General features: G+C 43.1%; 1 protein-coding gene across 4 annotated transcripts in view; it reads left to right on the top strand.

Annotated features, from left to right (window-relative positions):
• Positions 1 to 15,116, top strand: part of ADRA1A (adrenoceptor alpha 1A) — a 105,294-nt gene that overhangs the window by 73,069 nt on the left and 17,109 nt on the right. The gene's annotated exons all lie outside the window — the stretch shown is intronic.

Here is a 15,116-nt window from a genome sequence, read left to right as displayed (position 1 = left end):
TTCATTGCTGAATAAGTAAAAATAGGGATATCCTCTCCAGAGACAAATTTGGCAATATGGATCAAAAACCTTATAAAATTTATATTATATGACCCAGAATTCTTTTTCTAGAAATGTAACTTAAGAAAATACTCCAAATATATCTACACAAATATCTATTTTATAGTTCTTTATAATAGGAAAAACTGGAAATAACCAAAATATTCAAATTTACAGAAGTAGATAAATAAATTTTGTTATATTCATGCGATGAAATACTAAGATGCCATGAAAAAATGTGTTCCGCAATGAAAATAAAATAGCAAAATGTTCATGACATATTACATGAAAAAAGGCTGGTCACAAAAGCATGTGCTCTAAATAAAATCACAGTTGTTTAAAATTTGTTCTTATTTCTAGATTGTAGCATCATGGTTGATTTTTGTACTGTGTGTGTGCGTGTGTGTGTGTGTGTGTGTGTGTGCTCATGCACCTACATGTGCATGGGGGGGCATACCGATTGTGGATATCACAGATTGTACAAATTTGGTATATATTAATTTTGTATCTTAAAAAACATAATTTTTAAACATAGTGGCTATGACTTTCTTCAAACTGTTTTGGTGCCTAAATATAGATCAAACTTATTCCGAAAAGAAACCCACTATAAATACGTATGTTAGGATGTTTCTAACAATTTATTTTTATTTCTTTAACTGACACAAAATAGTCATACATATTATATTTATGGTGTACATCATGATGTTTTGATATATACAGTGTATAGTGGTCAAATTATAGTGATTAACAAGATGTTCATCACTTCAAACATGTATAAGATCATTCCTTTGTGTTGGGAACATTCAAAATCTTCTCTTCTAGCTATCCAAAAACATATCATAACTTTTTCAACTATAGTCATCTTGTAGTGCTATGGAACACTAGAACTTATTCCTCCTATCTGTAATTTTGTATCTTTTACCCAACCTCTCCCTGTCCCCCTCCTTATGATTCTTCCCAGCCTTCAGTAACCACTATTCTAATCTCTGCTTCTATGAGATCAACTTTTTTAGCTTCTACATATGAGTGAGAACACGTGGTATTTGTCTTTCTGTTCCTGGCTTATTTTACCTAGCACAGTGTCCTCCAGGATCATCCATGTTGCCACAAATGACAGAATTTCATTCTATTTTAAGGCTGAGCAGTATCCTATTGTGTGTATATACCACATTTCTGTTATACATTCATCTGTTGATGGATACTTAGGTTGATTCTATTTTTGCTTTTGTTGCCTGTGTTTTTGAGGTCTTGTTTATTTTTTTCCAGTCCAGTGTCCTGAAGCATTTCCCTTATATTTTCTTCTAGTATATTTATAGTTTTGAGTATTACATTTAAATTTTTAAACCACTTTGGTGAATTTTTGTATAAGGTGAGAGATAGGAGTTTAGTTTTATTCTTCTGCATATGGATATCCAATTTTCCCAGCACCATTTATCAAAAAGACTATTCTTTCCCCACTGTATGTTCTTGGCACCTTTGTTGAAAAGATTAGCTGCAAATACATGGATTAATTTCTGGATTCTCTAGTCCATCAATCTATGTGTCTGTTTTTATGTCAGTACCATGCTGCTTTGGTTACTATAGCTTCACAATATATTTTGAAGCCATGTAGCATGGTGTCTTTAGCTTTGTTCTTCTGCTCAGGATTGCTTTGGCCATTTGGGTTCTTTTGTGGATCTATATGAATGTTACCCTTTTTAAAAGCAATTTAGGGGACTGTCACACCCAGAGGCCTGTTGGGGGTTGGGGAAGAAGGGGAGGGGGCATTGGGACAGATGCCTAATGCATGTGGGGCTTGGAACCTGGATGACAGGTTGGTGGGTGTGGCAGGCCACCAGGGCACATATATACCTAGGTAACAAACCTGCATATTCAGCACATGTACCCCAGAACTTAAAGCAAAATTTAAAAAAAAAAAAAAACTTTTTAACCATGAAAAAAAAAAACTAATTTCTTAATAATTGATTCAAACTGCTTTCCTTTTGTTGTCTAAATCAGGATCTGATTTTGCCAGTGAAAATTTAGCAATAAGCACACAGCACTGCACAGTAGCAGAGAAATCAGGCAGTGGGTTGTGCAGATTCTTAGCAAGTCCAAGGGGTACAGGGCAGGATCTGGAGCCAGGCAAGCATGGGTTTGAACTCAGCTTTACTCTTACCGGCTGATTGTTTTTTGGCAAGTTATTAAGCTCTCCAAGTCTCATTTTCCTCATTTGTATGGGGATAAATAGTGCACACCTTACAGGGTTGAGATGAGGTGATGAGGTACTGCATGAAACTACCTGGCACATTGCTGGACACTTGAAAATACCAGTAAGTTACATCTGCTGTTATAGTTACCATTGCTAATGCCACCATCATCACCCTCATGGTGCTCGGAAGAACTCTCCACACGGGTTATGAGATCATGAAACTTAAAAACTTATCAAGCTGTTTTTCAAAAATTATGTCTAACTAACTTCTAGGAGGCTTTTTTTTTCTATAGGTGACCAAAAGAAGAAACAAAGTGCCAGATGTGATAGAAAGCCCAGGTGTCCATGAGGAAAAAGTTCCAGCGAAATCCAATGTGATAAACATGTGGCCTTAGCTCTAGAGTGGACTTTGCACAACTTGCAGAAACACACCTATTATTTCCCTAGTGAGACTCAACTTAGTCTTAAAAAAAAATCTCCAATAAATAAAATTATACCTTACCTTTCTGTAGCCATAATTAGGTAGTATTAGACAACAGACTATGCAAGAAATGTGAGCACATTTCACTCTGAATATGTCTTTTCCCAAACACTCTGAATAAGAGAAACTATGTTGAAATACTCAGGGATTCTCAGAGCAGCTGACAGGTGTGACGTCTGGGTAACCGTTGTGTAAGCCAGAACCACAGACGCAGGGGCATCTCTGCAGGAAGATGGACTCAATGTCCAGTTTCTGACCTTGGAAATTATTCCCAAATGTTAAAAAAAAGAAAGTCAAGATAAGCGCTAATGACGGAGCAGATACCCTGAAAGTAAAAGCAGAGCTGCTACATGCAGAAGAAGGAAACTGATCATAGCGCTGGGATAGCAAATGAGCAAATGCTTACCGCCAGACACTGCACTTACATGTGCCAGGAAACTGAGGCACAGAAGAGGGAACAAACTTGCCCTCATCCCTGAACCGCTAAGTGAGCTATTGGGATTTCCTCCCTGGGGAACAAGAACCAAGAACTAAGAAGTCTGTGTCAGGCATTGATATTTTTATGCAGCACACGAGATGGTAACTAGTTCTGTTATCTCTCCTTCACTTTTCTCTCCTCTCCATATATAAAAACTACAGATGACAATTCTCCTTTTAGTCCCATGCTTTCACTCATATTTTGTTATAAATAACAAATCACACTTTCTGACCAACATTACCTGATTGTTTTATTAGGCATACTTTACTAATCGCATTTTGTCAAAGCCTTTTTGGATAGAATATAGTATGCGTGTTTTTTCTTTCATGTCCAAACATGTCTATTCTGAACAAACCTAATTAGTAACGTTCAAGAATTTTACTTTCGTGTTAATGGTTTGAATTACACATGTGTTTGCTTTCTGAAAAATAGGACATGGAATGTGTGATTACTTTTCTTGGATATTCTGATGATGGTCTTTGTTTTGAACTTCAAGTGCTATGACACTATGCACTACCTTCACTATAAAGCCAGCAAAGCGTGACAGACTCACAGAGAGCATCATCTAGAAATTTAAAACATGAATTTGGGAATCAAGCCTGGATTTGAATTTGAGCTCAGCCACTTTCCTTAGATGCAAATTAAACTCCTTAAGCCTCAGTTTCCTCATTCTGTAAGATGAGTTTGATAATATAGTCACATCGTATTCTTGTGAGAATTAAATGGGATAATGTTTGCGTAATATTTTGCATGATGTCTGGCACATGACTGCTCTATAAATGTTTTATTCATGAACGAATATTTATTTAACACCTACAATGTACCAGGCACAAATCTCATCTTTATGAAATTTATATAGGGAGACATGCTGAACAAATTATCATTCACATAATATATAAGAACAATTTCTTGAGCTATGAAGAAAAAGTTTAGGATGCTTTGACAGTATTTAATCAGAGACCCCACCCCGATACCCAGTATGGAGTCTGAGGTATGGTGGATGGGTGGAGGGGATCAAAGATCATTCCCCTGATGAAAGGGGATGTAAGCTAAGATGTAAATGGTGAGGGTGGGTGTGGTGGCTCATGCCTGTAATCCCAGCTCTTTGGGAGGCCAAGGAGGGTGGATCACCTGAGGTCGGGAGTTCAAGACCACCCTGACCAACATGGAGAAACCCCATCTCTACTAAAAATACAAAATTAGCCAGGTGTAGTGGTGCATGCCTATAATCCCAGCTATTCGGGAGACTGAGGCAGGAGAATCACTTGAAACTATGAAGCGGAGGCTGCGGTAAGTCAAGATTGCGCCATTGCACCACAGCCTGGCGACAGTGAAACTCTGTCTCATAAAAAAAAAAAAAGTAAAGGGTGAATGGAGGGGACAGAGGTGGAGAGGACACTCCATGCAAGGAGAAGAGCAGAAGTGCAGGGCCTGGTGCAGAGAAGTGTTCCACAGATTAAGAGATCAGGGTATGTAATCCCAGCACTTTGGGAGGCCGAGGTGGGTGGATCATTTGAGGTCAGGAGTTCAAGACCAGCCTGGCCAACATGGTGAAACCTCATCTCTACTAAAAATACAAAAATTAGCCAGGCGGTAGTAGCATGCACCTGTAATTCCAGCTACTTGGGAGGCTGAGGCAGGTGAATTGCTTGAGCCAGGGAGGCAGAGGTTGCAGTGAGGCGAGATTGTACCACTGCACTCCAGTCTGGGTGAGAGAGTGAGACTCTGTCTCAAAAAGGAATTAAAAATTTAAAGAGGTCAAGGTGGCCAGAACAGGGGATAGGAAAGGGAATGCGAGGCAGGCCAGGAGAGGAAGGCAAGGGCAGATCATACGGCTCAATGGGCCATGCTACGGACACTGAGCTTCATCTAAGAGTACTGGAGAGTGTTTGAGGCCTTTAGGTGGAAACATCACTGAATTAGAGTTGCATTCCATAAAGGTCACCCTAGGGAAAAGGGAAGATGACCCAGGCATGCAGGCATGCAGAAGGTTTCAGAGTCAGGGCTGGGTGATTGGAGGTTGTGGAAAAGGTTGGAGAGTGTAGGGTTGAGGATGACAGTGGGTTTTTGGTTGGACAACTGAGAGGAAGGCTGCCAAAAGTGAAGCAGAGGAGCAAGAGTCTGTCTTGTGGGAGATGGTGAGTTCAGTTCAATGATGATAAGGATGAGATGGTTTGGGAACACCAGGAGGAATGTCTGGTAATTGTTGTGTCTGGTAATCGTCCTGTATATGCAGGACTGGAGCTGAGGAGGCAGAGATGGTCTCGGCTTAGAGATTTGGGAGTCATCAGGGAAAAGAAAGAAACTGAAGGCATGAAATGAATGAGCTGCCCTGACCTTGGTCTTCCCCCTGAAAGTACCAGCCAGTTCTCAGCTGATAATGCAGAGGGTTTCATTAAGTTTGAAAAGAGCAAGGATGTCTCTTGCAAGCAAAGCTGAGCTTTCTAAATGTGGCATTTATTATGAAGGAGGGAGGCATGGCCAATTCCTATTTTCAAAAATATCTATAATTAAAACAGTACCATACTCTATTGCCTTTTAAAATTAAAGAGGAAATTGCCCCAATCCCTTTCTGCATTTTAAAATTGGTGTGCCCAGCTATACTTAGAAGCTATATTATAGCTTCAAAAAAGACATCCTGTATGTTTTAAATGAGCTATTATAATTCCTATATATATATATATGTATTATATCCATTTGAATACAGGACCCATGATTGATGGAGTTCAGGCCCTGGTCAGGTGTTCTAGTCCAGATGGAGCCTAAGACTGTTTACCCAAGTGGCGGGGGAGAAAGAGCAAAGACCTACAGCTAATCTTCATCCCTAGCTTAACCCAGGCAGGGGAGGGAGCTGTGCAGGAGCTGGGAGTGAAGAGCAAGGGGTTATCATATTTCTTCTTTGCACAGAGCTAGAAGATGCTGCTGGAAGATGCAAGGGCCATACCTCTGGGTGAGCCAGTAGCCTGGAAGAGGACCTGGTATGTCCTTTCCAAGTAGGGAACTGTCCAGAGCACTCAGATTTAAGCATCTTTGCAGCAGTCCAGAACCAAAAACCCATTTTCCTGCTCCCCTGTTCACCTGTGACTACTCAAGCATGAACCAACTCACCTGTGTCCTTGCTGGCAAGGATCAGGACCTGAACCTGCCTTAGCCTTTAAGCTGAATATAAAGGGACAGAGTCCTGAAAGTCTCACACTTCCTCCTTGAGACATCAGTTTTGGTTGTTTGTGTAACTGCTTCAGATGTGTGGGGTTTGACCTTCGACTTGAATCCCACAAATATGAGAGGAAATGATAACTATCACATCTGAATTACAGGCTTCAATCTTTCCTCCAGGACCCTATAAAAAGTTTTTATGAGTGCTGGAGGTAATCATTTTATGAAGTGCCTGCAACTTAGCTGTATAAAATTGTTTGGAGAATGGTCTTGTTTTCATGTAAATGTGAGTGTCTTGAAGATCCGAAAGATCTCCTTGGAATGTAAGTTAAGACAGGCTCTGTTTCTGAATTTAAGAATCCGTTTCCAGTTGTGAGCAATTGAAGCAGGAGTTGTATTCAAAATGTTGTTTTATTCCATCAACAAATGTCATTCACTGACTCAATAAACATTCATTGAGAATCATGTTCATCATTTAGAGAGATACGAATGAAGGATAAAAGAAGGGTGTGTCTTTACGGAGACTAAAACCATGAGAATTGACTATGTCATTCATTCAGCAATATTGTTGAGGGCCTACTAAATGCTGTACACCATTATGGGTTTTGAGGATACAGCAGTAAATTAAAAAGAAAACAAACTCTTCCTTCAAGGGAGTTTATAGTCAAGAAAAGGAACAAAAAATAGAAATAAGTAAAGCATAGAAAGTGGCGATAAGTGCTATAGAGCAGTGGTCCCCAATCTTTTTGGCACCAGGGACTCGTTTCATGACACGATTTTTTCATGGACCTGGAGATGGGAGGATGGTTTCAGGATAATTCAAGAGCATTACATTTACTGTGCACTTTATTTCTATTTTTATTACCTTGTAATATATAATGAAATATATAACTCATCATAATATAAAATCAGTAAGAACCCTGAGCTTGTTTTCCTGAAACTAGGCAGTCCCATCTGGGGGTGATGGGAGACAGTGACAGATGATCAGCCATTAGGTGCTCATAAGGAGCACACAACCTGGATCCCCCACATACACCGTTCATGATAAGGTTGGTGCTCCTATTAGCACCTGATGCCTGATGCCACTGCTGATCTGACAGGAGGCAGAGCTTAGATGGTAATGTGAGTGATGGGGAGAGGCTGTAAGATGTAAATATAAATGAAGCTTCGCCAGCCCACCACTCACCTCCTGCTGTGCGGCCTGGTTTCTAGCAGGCCACAGACTGGTAGTGGTCTGTGACCCTGGGGGTTTCCCCCGCTGTGCAGAAAAGTAACTGGTGCTAAATCCATAGGGAAAACGGCAAGAAAGAAAGTCATATTATAACAAAGAAAGGCTCGTGCATCAGTGGGATTTTGAACACAGCCTTGAAGACAGAGAGCACTGGACAGATTCAAGTTTGAGTAGACAGAGGGGAGAGGGACAGATCACTGAGCAAAGAGCAGAAGACTGCAGCAGAGAACCACAACTACAGAAGCTGAGGTCACAGTCACCTCAGCAGACTAACAAAGTGAGAGTGAAAAGTCTACCTGGCAGGAAGAAAGCCTTGGTGTTGGAAACTCATGATTCAAGTCAACAGGCATTTGCTGGAGATACTCGTAGAAGGTAAACACCTTTGCGTGTTCCTGACCATATCTATGGCACTGCCTGGCCTGAGCAGGTGCTAAGTAAATTACGTGTTAAGTGAATGAGGAATGGAGGAGAAGGGTGTGTAGGGCTGGTGGAACCAAATGATGAAGGGCCCTGAATGACAGAGTGAGAAGCTTGAACTTGATCTTATCAGCAACAAAAAGATAACAAGGCCGGGCACGGTGGCTCACACCTGCAATCACAGCACTTTGGGAGACTGAGGTGGGCAGATCACAAGGTCAAGAGATCAAGACCATCCTAGCCAACATGGTGAAACCCCATCTCTATTAAAATTATAAAAATTAGCTGAGCATGTTGGCACATGCCTGTAGTCCCAGCTACTTGGGAGGCTGAGACAGGAAAATCTCTTGAACCCAGGATGCAGAGGTTGCAGTGAGCCAAGATCGTGCCACTGTACTCCGGCTTGAGTGAAAGACTGAAATTCTGTCTCAAAAAAAAAAAAACAAAAAAAGGGATAACCCATGTCTTGCAGATACCCCATTATGAGGTTTCCTTAGCTACAATACTGAGCCCCTTGATACACCTCCCTTCCCTTTAGTTATTTCTGGGAATTTTCCCCTCATGGTTTCTACTCTTTCCATTCCATCTCCTTGAAGAGAACCAGATGACCACAGCCTTAGCCTCCCAGGCCCCAGAGGTGGAGGTGTGCAGCCAGTGTATCATTAAAGAGCTCATGAGTTCTGAAGCCACCAGCAGCCAAAACCGTGCAGTGTTCCATGCAGGAAAAGAGCTAATTTCATTCCTGCTTGGTGCAATCAGAGAGTTGCCTCAGTCCCTATGCAGGTGCACGGCATGACAGCAGCCTTTGGATTCTCCTCCCACCCCTCCTTTCTGTGGCCTCAGAGTGCACCTCTAGGATAGAAATGTCTATTGTCCTTTGAGGTGTCCTCTCAAAGCCTTCCCCAAAACCTCAGGTTCCCATCTTCCTTCCAAAGCTTGCCCCCTTCCCTTCTAGCCATCTTTCCACCATGTTCCTTCATCTTCCTGCTTGCGATGGGCCTGTTTTCCCCTTTTGACTGCTTCCATTTGCCTAGAAGCAGCTGCTCTTACAGACAGGAAGGGGTAGTGTCCATTACTGTTCTAAGTCTTTACATTTACAGATGAGGAAACTAAGGCACAAGAGGGAAAAATGACTCACCCAGCTTTAAACAACCAGTTCACCGTTCAGGAGTACTTGGGATGGAGGTGGTGGAGGAGGCAAATTTGGAAGGCATTTTAAGGAAAGACCACTGTGGGGTTTAGTGACTAGTTGGAATGTAAGAGGCAAAAAAGGTCAGGGAAGGAAGTATATACACATTCTTCTGGCAGAAGCTGTTAATTGGGTTCCTGCCCTGACCTGGCACTGCAGTGAGAGATAACCTGGTCTCCTACCATTGGAGATCATAGCACCTGTGCTCTGGAGGAGGAGACGATCAAAGAAAAAAAAGAAATAAGGAAACGTACACACTGTGATATGAACCATGAAATAAATAAGCCACTCAGCAGGTGTGAGTTTGGAGATGACTCCTCTTTAGACTGGGTGATCTCAGGGAGAGCTTTTGTGCCGAGACAATAAAAAAAAAAATATATATATATATATATATATATATATGTATATTTTTTTTTAATGGCAGATTTGTGAAACAATGACCTTAGTAAAAGTGGCAAGGCTTGGAAAATACACTGGCTCATGAAAGGAGATCTGCTTTTAAGGAAGCAGCCCTTAAAAGCATACGATGACTTCCTTATCGCTTTTTTCTGAACAAGTAATCTTTTAAATTAAGGGGATGGAGTATGGAACCTTGCTATCTTTTGAGAGTGTTCCAAATCAAATTATTTATTCGATGCAAGGAGGTCTTCTAGGGAGAAATGCTCTCTTTGGGTCCAGCATGTGGGGTCCCCTGTTATTCTTTCCAGAGTTCCTATGGACATTGGGGTCCAAATCATGCATTCGGGTGGACCTGCTCCTTTTTCCTGAAAGGATAAATGCTGCTTGGGCTTTGTTAACTGGTGGGACAAACCATTTGACAAGTTTTAATCTGAGCAACTCAGACTCATCCAAGATGAAATTCCTGATTCCACAGAGCTCTGCTTGGCCAGCCAGGCAGATCCTACCGAGAGTGCTTTTGCTGCCAGTTGCAGAAGTTTGAGGGATGAGAGGACATCTCCCAGCTGACCTCTTTCCTTCCCTGGATTGGAAGGAGCAATGGTTTTGGACAATAACCATAGACCAACGTACCCCAATCCCTGGAAAAGTGGACAGCGCTTCCATCCCACATTGGGCAGGCCCCCAGGATGCCCCGAGCCTGTCTCCTTCGGGGCTGTGTACCCAGCACAGTGTGCCCTGTCCCCCTTACTCACTGCACCCTCCCATGCCGTGCTCCCATGCTGTGCTCCATGCAGGAGGAGAGCTAATTCCATTCGTGCTTGGTGCAGCCTTCCTCACTTTGCCTACCACTCAAGCTGTCTGCCAGAAAGTTCAGAAAAGACTCCAATGGCAACACTCTCAAGTGAGCATACCCATGACTTTACTCAGATACGTGAGTGGAGAGCCACACAGTTTCAAGTCCCAGTTAAACATGGGAAGAAAAGACTGGCACAGTGAAATCACATCTCCTTGTTCTGTTGGTAAGCTTGATTCCATCATTAGGGCATACAGGCTAAGTGAGGTTCCCCAGCTAGGGTACAGCTTGTTCCCTCCACCTGGGATCCAGGATGGACCATCTTTACTGTCACCAGAGACCACTGTGGAAAGCTAATAGCAGCTAAGGGCTCTTACCAGGAAAATGTATCTCTGGACATACACATTTAATGTCCGTTATGGTAAGTCTGTCTGTGAACCTAAGATTGAAAACCTAAGGTTACAGTCCATGCTTTATCTGGTCACCTTCTTAGAGAGCCCTGGCCACCGTCTAAGATAGATAATCTAAAAACTTCAGCCAAGCTCGGTGGCCCACCCCTGTAATCCCAGCACTTTGGGAAGCCAGGGTGGGCAGATCATAAGGTCATGAGTTCAAGACCAGCCTGACCAGTATGGTGAAACCCCATATCTCTACTAAAAATACAAAAAATAGCCAGGTGTGGTGGTGTGCACCTGTAGTCCCAGCTACTCAGGAGGCTGAGGCAGGAGAATCACTTGAATGTGGGAGGCGCAGAGGTTGTAGTGAGCCAAGATCACACCACAGCGCTCCAGCCTGGGTGACATAGCAAGACTCCATGTCAAAAAATAGAAATATTTAAAAATGTCTTGCTGACTGACCGCTGCCCAGGTAGCCACACATAAACCCAAAGAGGGCTCAGGCCAAGGTAGTTTAGCACAAAGGCATCCGGTAGACTCTGGGATAGCGCATTGCTCTTAAACTCTAATTCTATAGCTTGTCTCTGGGGTTTAATTTGATGGGGCAGTTTTCTTCCTGGTAAGAAGGCGCCATCGGGTCTGGCCTGAATGTTACTGGCACTGGAGCTCCTTGGCCTGTCTCTCCTCTGCTCATTGGATGTGCACCAGCCACATCGGAGAAACCACTAGCTGTGCAAGGAGAAACAATTAATGGTTATTTTCTCCCGTGGTCAAGTAACATTAGCTTCTTCTTTGGAGTCCACATTTTTTTTAATTGAGATCATTCAAACTCCAATTCTCAGAATGTGATGCACTGCCGACAAACCCGTCTGAACAGCATGCTCTGACTTTTAAAATAATGCAATTATTGAGGATACTCGTCTCCTCTTTCTTATTTCTCCTTATCTCTGCAAAACCTGTTGTCCTTCAGCGAAAGCTGGACATAGTGCCTTTCTACGCCCTTGTAGGGTTGCTAAATGGCACACAAAGATCAGGAGTGGAAGTGGGTGAGGTGGAGCCGAGTTCGGGTCTAGCTGTGTGATTCTGGGGAGCTACTCCTGTCTGCAGCCTTGCTATCTTCACCTGTGAAGGACAGGTTGACAGCGCTGATCTCTAAGTGCCTGCCACTCCTCACACTCTAGCCTTCTGTGACTCCAGCTAATTAGGGTTTATCACAGGCCAGTGTCTCTCAAAGTTGTCATTAAGATGTCAGGTTTTCCAGGGGGTAAAATGAAACACAAAAGCTGGAGGCTGGAACCAAGAAGACTGCCTCACAACTTTCAGCTTCCATACCGAGTCATCCTCATTCTGAGAGAAACATTTGAACTAAGGGGGAACTCTCTAATGACCAGTGCTGGGTGGGAATTCAAGAACTCAGTTTCTACTCTCCCTGACTTTTGAAGCAAATCGTATGACTCACTAGTGTAGCAAACTCATGGAGGAGACCAACATGGGCAGAAAAAGAAATGGTTGTATCTTGTATTGGACTCACTGAGGCAAACTTTGTGGTAATTTTATAAGAAAAGGTGACTCTAGTGGCCAAGCCTTTACTGAGATGACTCCTAGTGCTCCCCATAAGCCTATTAGATAAGCCCCAGATCAAAAATGAAGTCAGATGTTCCCAAATGATAGAGCATTCAGAGAAGACATAGAGGCAACATTGTAAATTCTTCGTTTCCATTTCTTTTTGACATCTAGAGGCCTTTACAGTGGAAGTAAGAATTCTGAATCTACAAAAATAGGAATGTTGATGGTGTTTGGCCATAAACACCTGTTCTATCTACCTCAGTCTGACCAGTGTAAGTTGGTCAGGATGTCTGAAGGGTCAGGAAAGGGACAGAAATTCTGCAGCAGACCAAATCGTGGAAAGAAACTCAGTGAAGGATGAATCCATAGAGTGCGAGAACTTTCCAAAGTCCAAGAATTTAACCAGGTGATTCACATGCAAAGGATGGCGTAAACTGCACGGCAAGGTACTCCAGGATTAAGTCAGGACCTGTTGGCTCCTCTTGAGGCAGAGATTGTCAAGGAGAAAATTATAGCTATGCTTTGGTATTTTATTTCCAAAGAAACAGGAATCTTATTATGTGGGTGATTCAGAAGTCTGGCTCTTCCTAGGAAGCAGGACGAGAAAAACTAGAGGTTCTGATGCCAGATGATAGAACAAGGAATAAATGATAGTGAAATAACATTACAGGAAAAAAAAAAAAAAAGATGGCCGAAAAGAAATGGTGGGCAAAAAAAGGGAATGAGACAGCTGAAGGAAGGCAGGGTTGGGAGAGAGTATGGGGCTAAGCTGTCAAGCAGAGAAGAAAACCAAGCCACACTGTGAAGCAGAGCTATGGCAAGAACACAGAGACACAGTCATTCAGTCAGCCAGTCAGTCAGTCTGAAGGTCGGCCATTCATGCAGCAAAAACTCGGAAAATGCCTTCAAGACTCCAGCATTGTACTGGATTCTGAAGCTTCGGGAGAGAGCAAAGCTGATCGGACAGATGGCTGCTCAAATGGACTTCCCCACCCAGTGACGGGGTCAAGGGATCCACCCATAAACCAGGCTGGTTCAGCCCTGACACTCTAGGTCCTGATGGGTGGAGGCCAGGGACACGCATTCTCCAGCTGTCCTCCCACCATAAAAGGCACTGCCAGTCCTCAGAAAGAAAGATATTTGAGAAGGATGGAGGCTGGAGATAGAACTAATGCAGAGTTCAGAGAAAAGGGAGCTGGGGCGGGAAGGTTTGGGCAGAGAAAATGAGAACAGGAGGAGGGAACCCTGATTGGGACCAGGCAGCTGCTTTCCAAGCCTGATTCCAGCCCCATCTCTCCTTCCTAGGAGAGGAAAAATGAAGGAAGAGATATGAGGCTGGGAATAATGTCAATAAGGAGGGGAATAGCCCTTTTGCTGTCATTTTTTTTTTTTTTTTTTGAGACAGGGTTTTACTCCCACACCCAGGCTGTACTGTAGTGGCACACTCCCGGCTCACTGCAACCTCTACCTCCCAGGTCCAAGCAATCCTCCTGCCTCGGCCTCCCAAGTAGCTGGAACTACAGGCACATGCCACCACACCCAGCGAATTTCTGTATTTTTAGTAGAGATGGAGCTTCACCATATTGCATTGGCCAGTCTCAAACTCCTGGCCTCAAGTGATCCACCCACCTCGGCCTCCCAAAGTGCAGGGATTACAGGCATGAGCCAATGTGCCTAGCACCTTAGCTGTCTTTTCTCACTCTTTGGAAAGTTCCTGAAGGAAGCACAGCTATGAGTATCTCCCCTAACCCCAGCTAGTCAGCAACTGCTCAAAGAAAATCACATGGCTCCCCCCACGCACTCCCCTTCACAAGGGAAGAATACTCCAAGCATGAGAATGGATCCTGAAACCTGCCCCTGGTGGAATTGTCAGTTTGGGAGCATCCAAATCCCTGCTATGCTTACACACATCTGGCTGCTGTCACACACTTAATGGGATAAATAAAACGTTGTCATTTATGGGAAGGTCTCTGGCCTGGAAGCATCTCCCACTCACTGTCTGAAAATCCAACATCTAGAGATTTGCTTAGGTTAAAAATAAAATATTCCTGGAGTTAGGGCTACAGAGTAACTGACATTCAGATCTTAGTGAAAATTTGTTTTAACCAACTCTCTTTCTCACCCTATACTTATACCTGAGCCACATTGAAGAAATGAGTGTGTTAAGTGGGGTATGGAAAGGGCGAGGCCCGGATTCACCTGTGAAGACAGGAACACAGCAAGAGACGACAGAGAGGGCCCAAGAGCTTGGCTCTGGATCAGCCAGACCTGCAACTAAGAGGGAGGCCACACAAGGAAAGAAGGGATGGAAAGGAAGTGACTGAAAGGAAATGTGGAGGTTTATGAGTGTAAAACTGGGCTCTGAAGCAGAATGAGTGTCCTTAAAGGAATTGTGGGAAGTCCCAAGACTCTCAAATCGTATTTACTAGCACGCATATTCATAGTGCATTTATTTTCTTTTTCAAAAATTGAAATTCTTCAATAAGGAAAAGACCCTCCCTTCCCTCGCTGATTTACAGAGTGGTGACATTCCCAGACAAGCTGGGTTTTGGTGTGCTCAGCTCAGACATTCTTGCAGTCGTTAAGCACAGGCCCAGGAAGGTCTTTGTGAAATGGGTTTCCATAATCACATCACTGTCACTGTTAGGAGGAAATATTGGACAATATATAGGTATCATAATGTAAGACAAATTTATTCCTGGAACTGACTGCATTTGCACAAAACCATTAGTCATGTTGGCATTAACCATTTTTTTTCCATCACAGATGAGGTTCAGAAAA

Source organism: Sapajus apella, unplaced genomic scaffold, assembly GCF_009761245.1.
Source record: "Sapajus apella isolate SASKATOON/1434 unplaced genomic scaffold, GSC_monkey_1.0 scaffold21, whole genome shotgun sequence".
Lineage (NCBI taxonomy): Eukaryota > Metazoa > Chordata > Mammalia > Primates > Cebidae > Sapajus > Sapajus apella.
The sequence above is the reverse complement of the archived record's forward strand: the minus strand, read 5'-3'. Positions and strand labels throughout refer to the sequence as shown.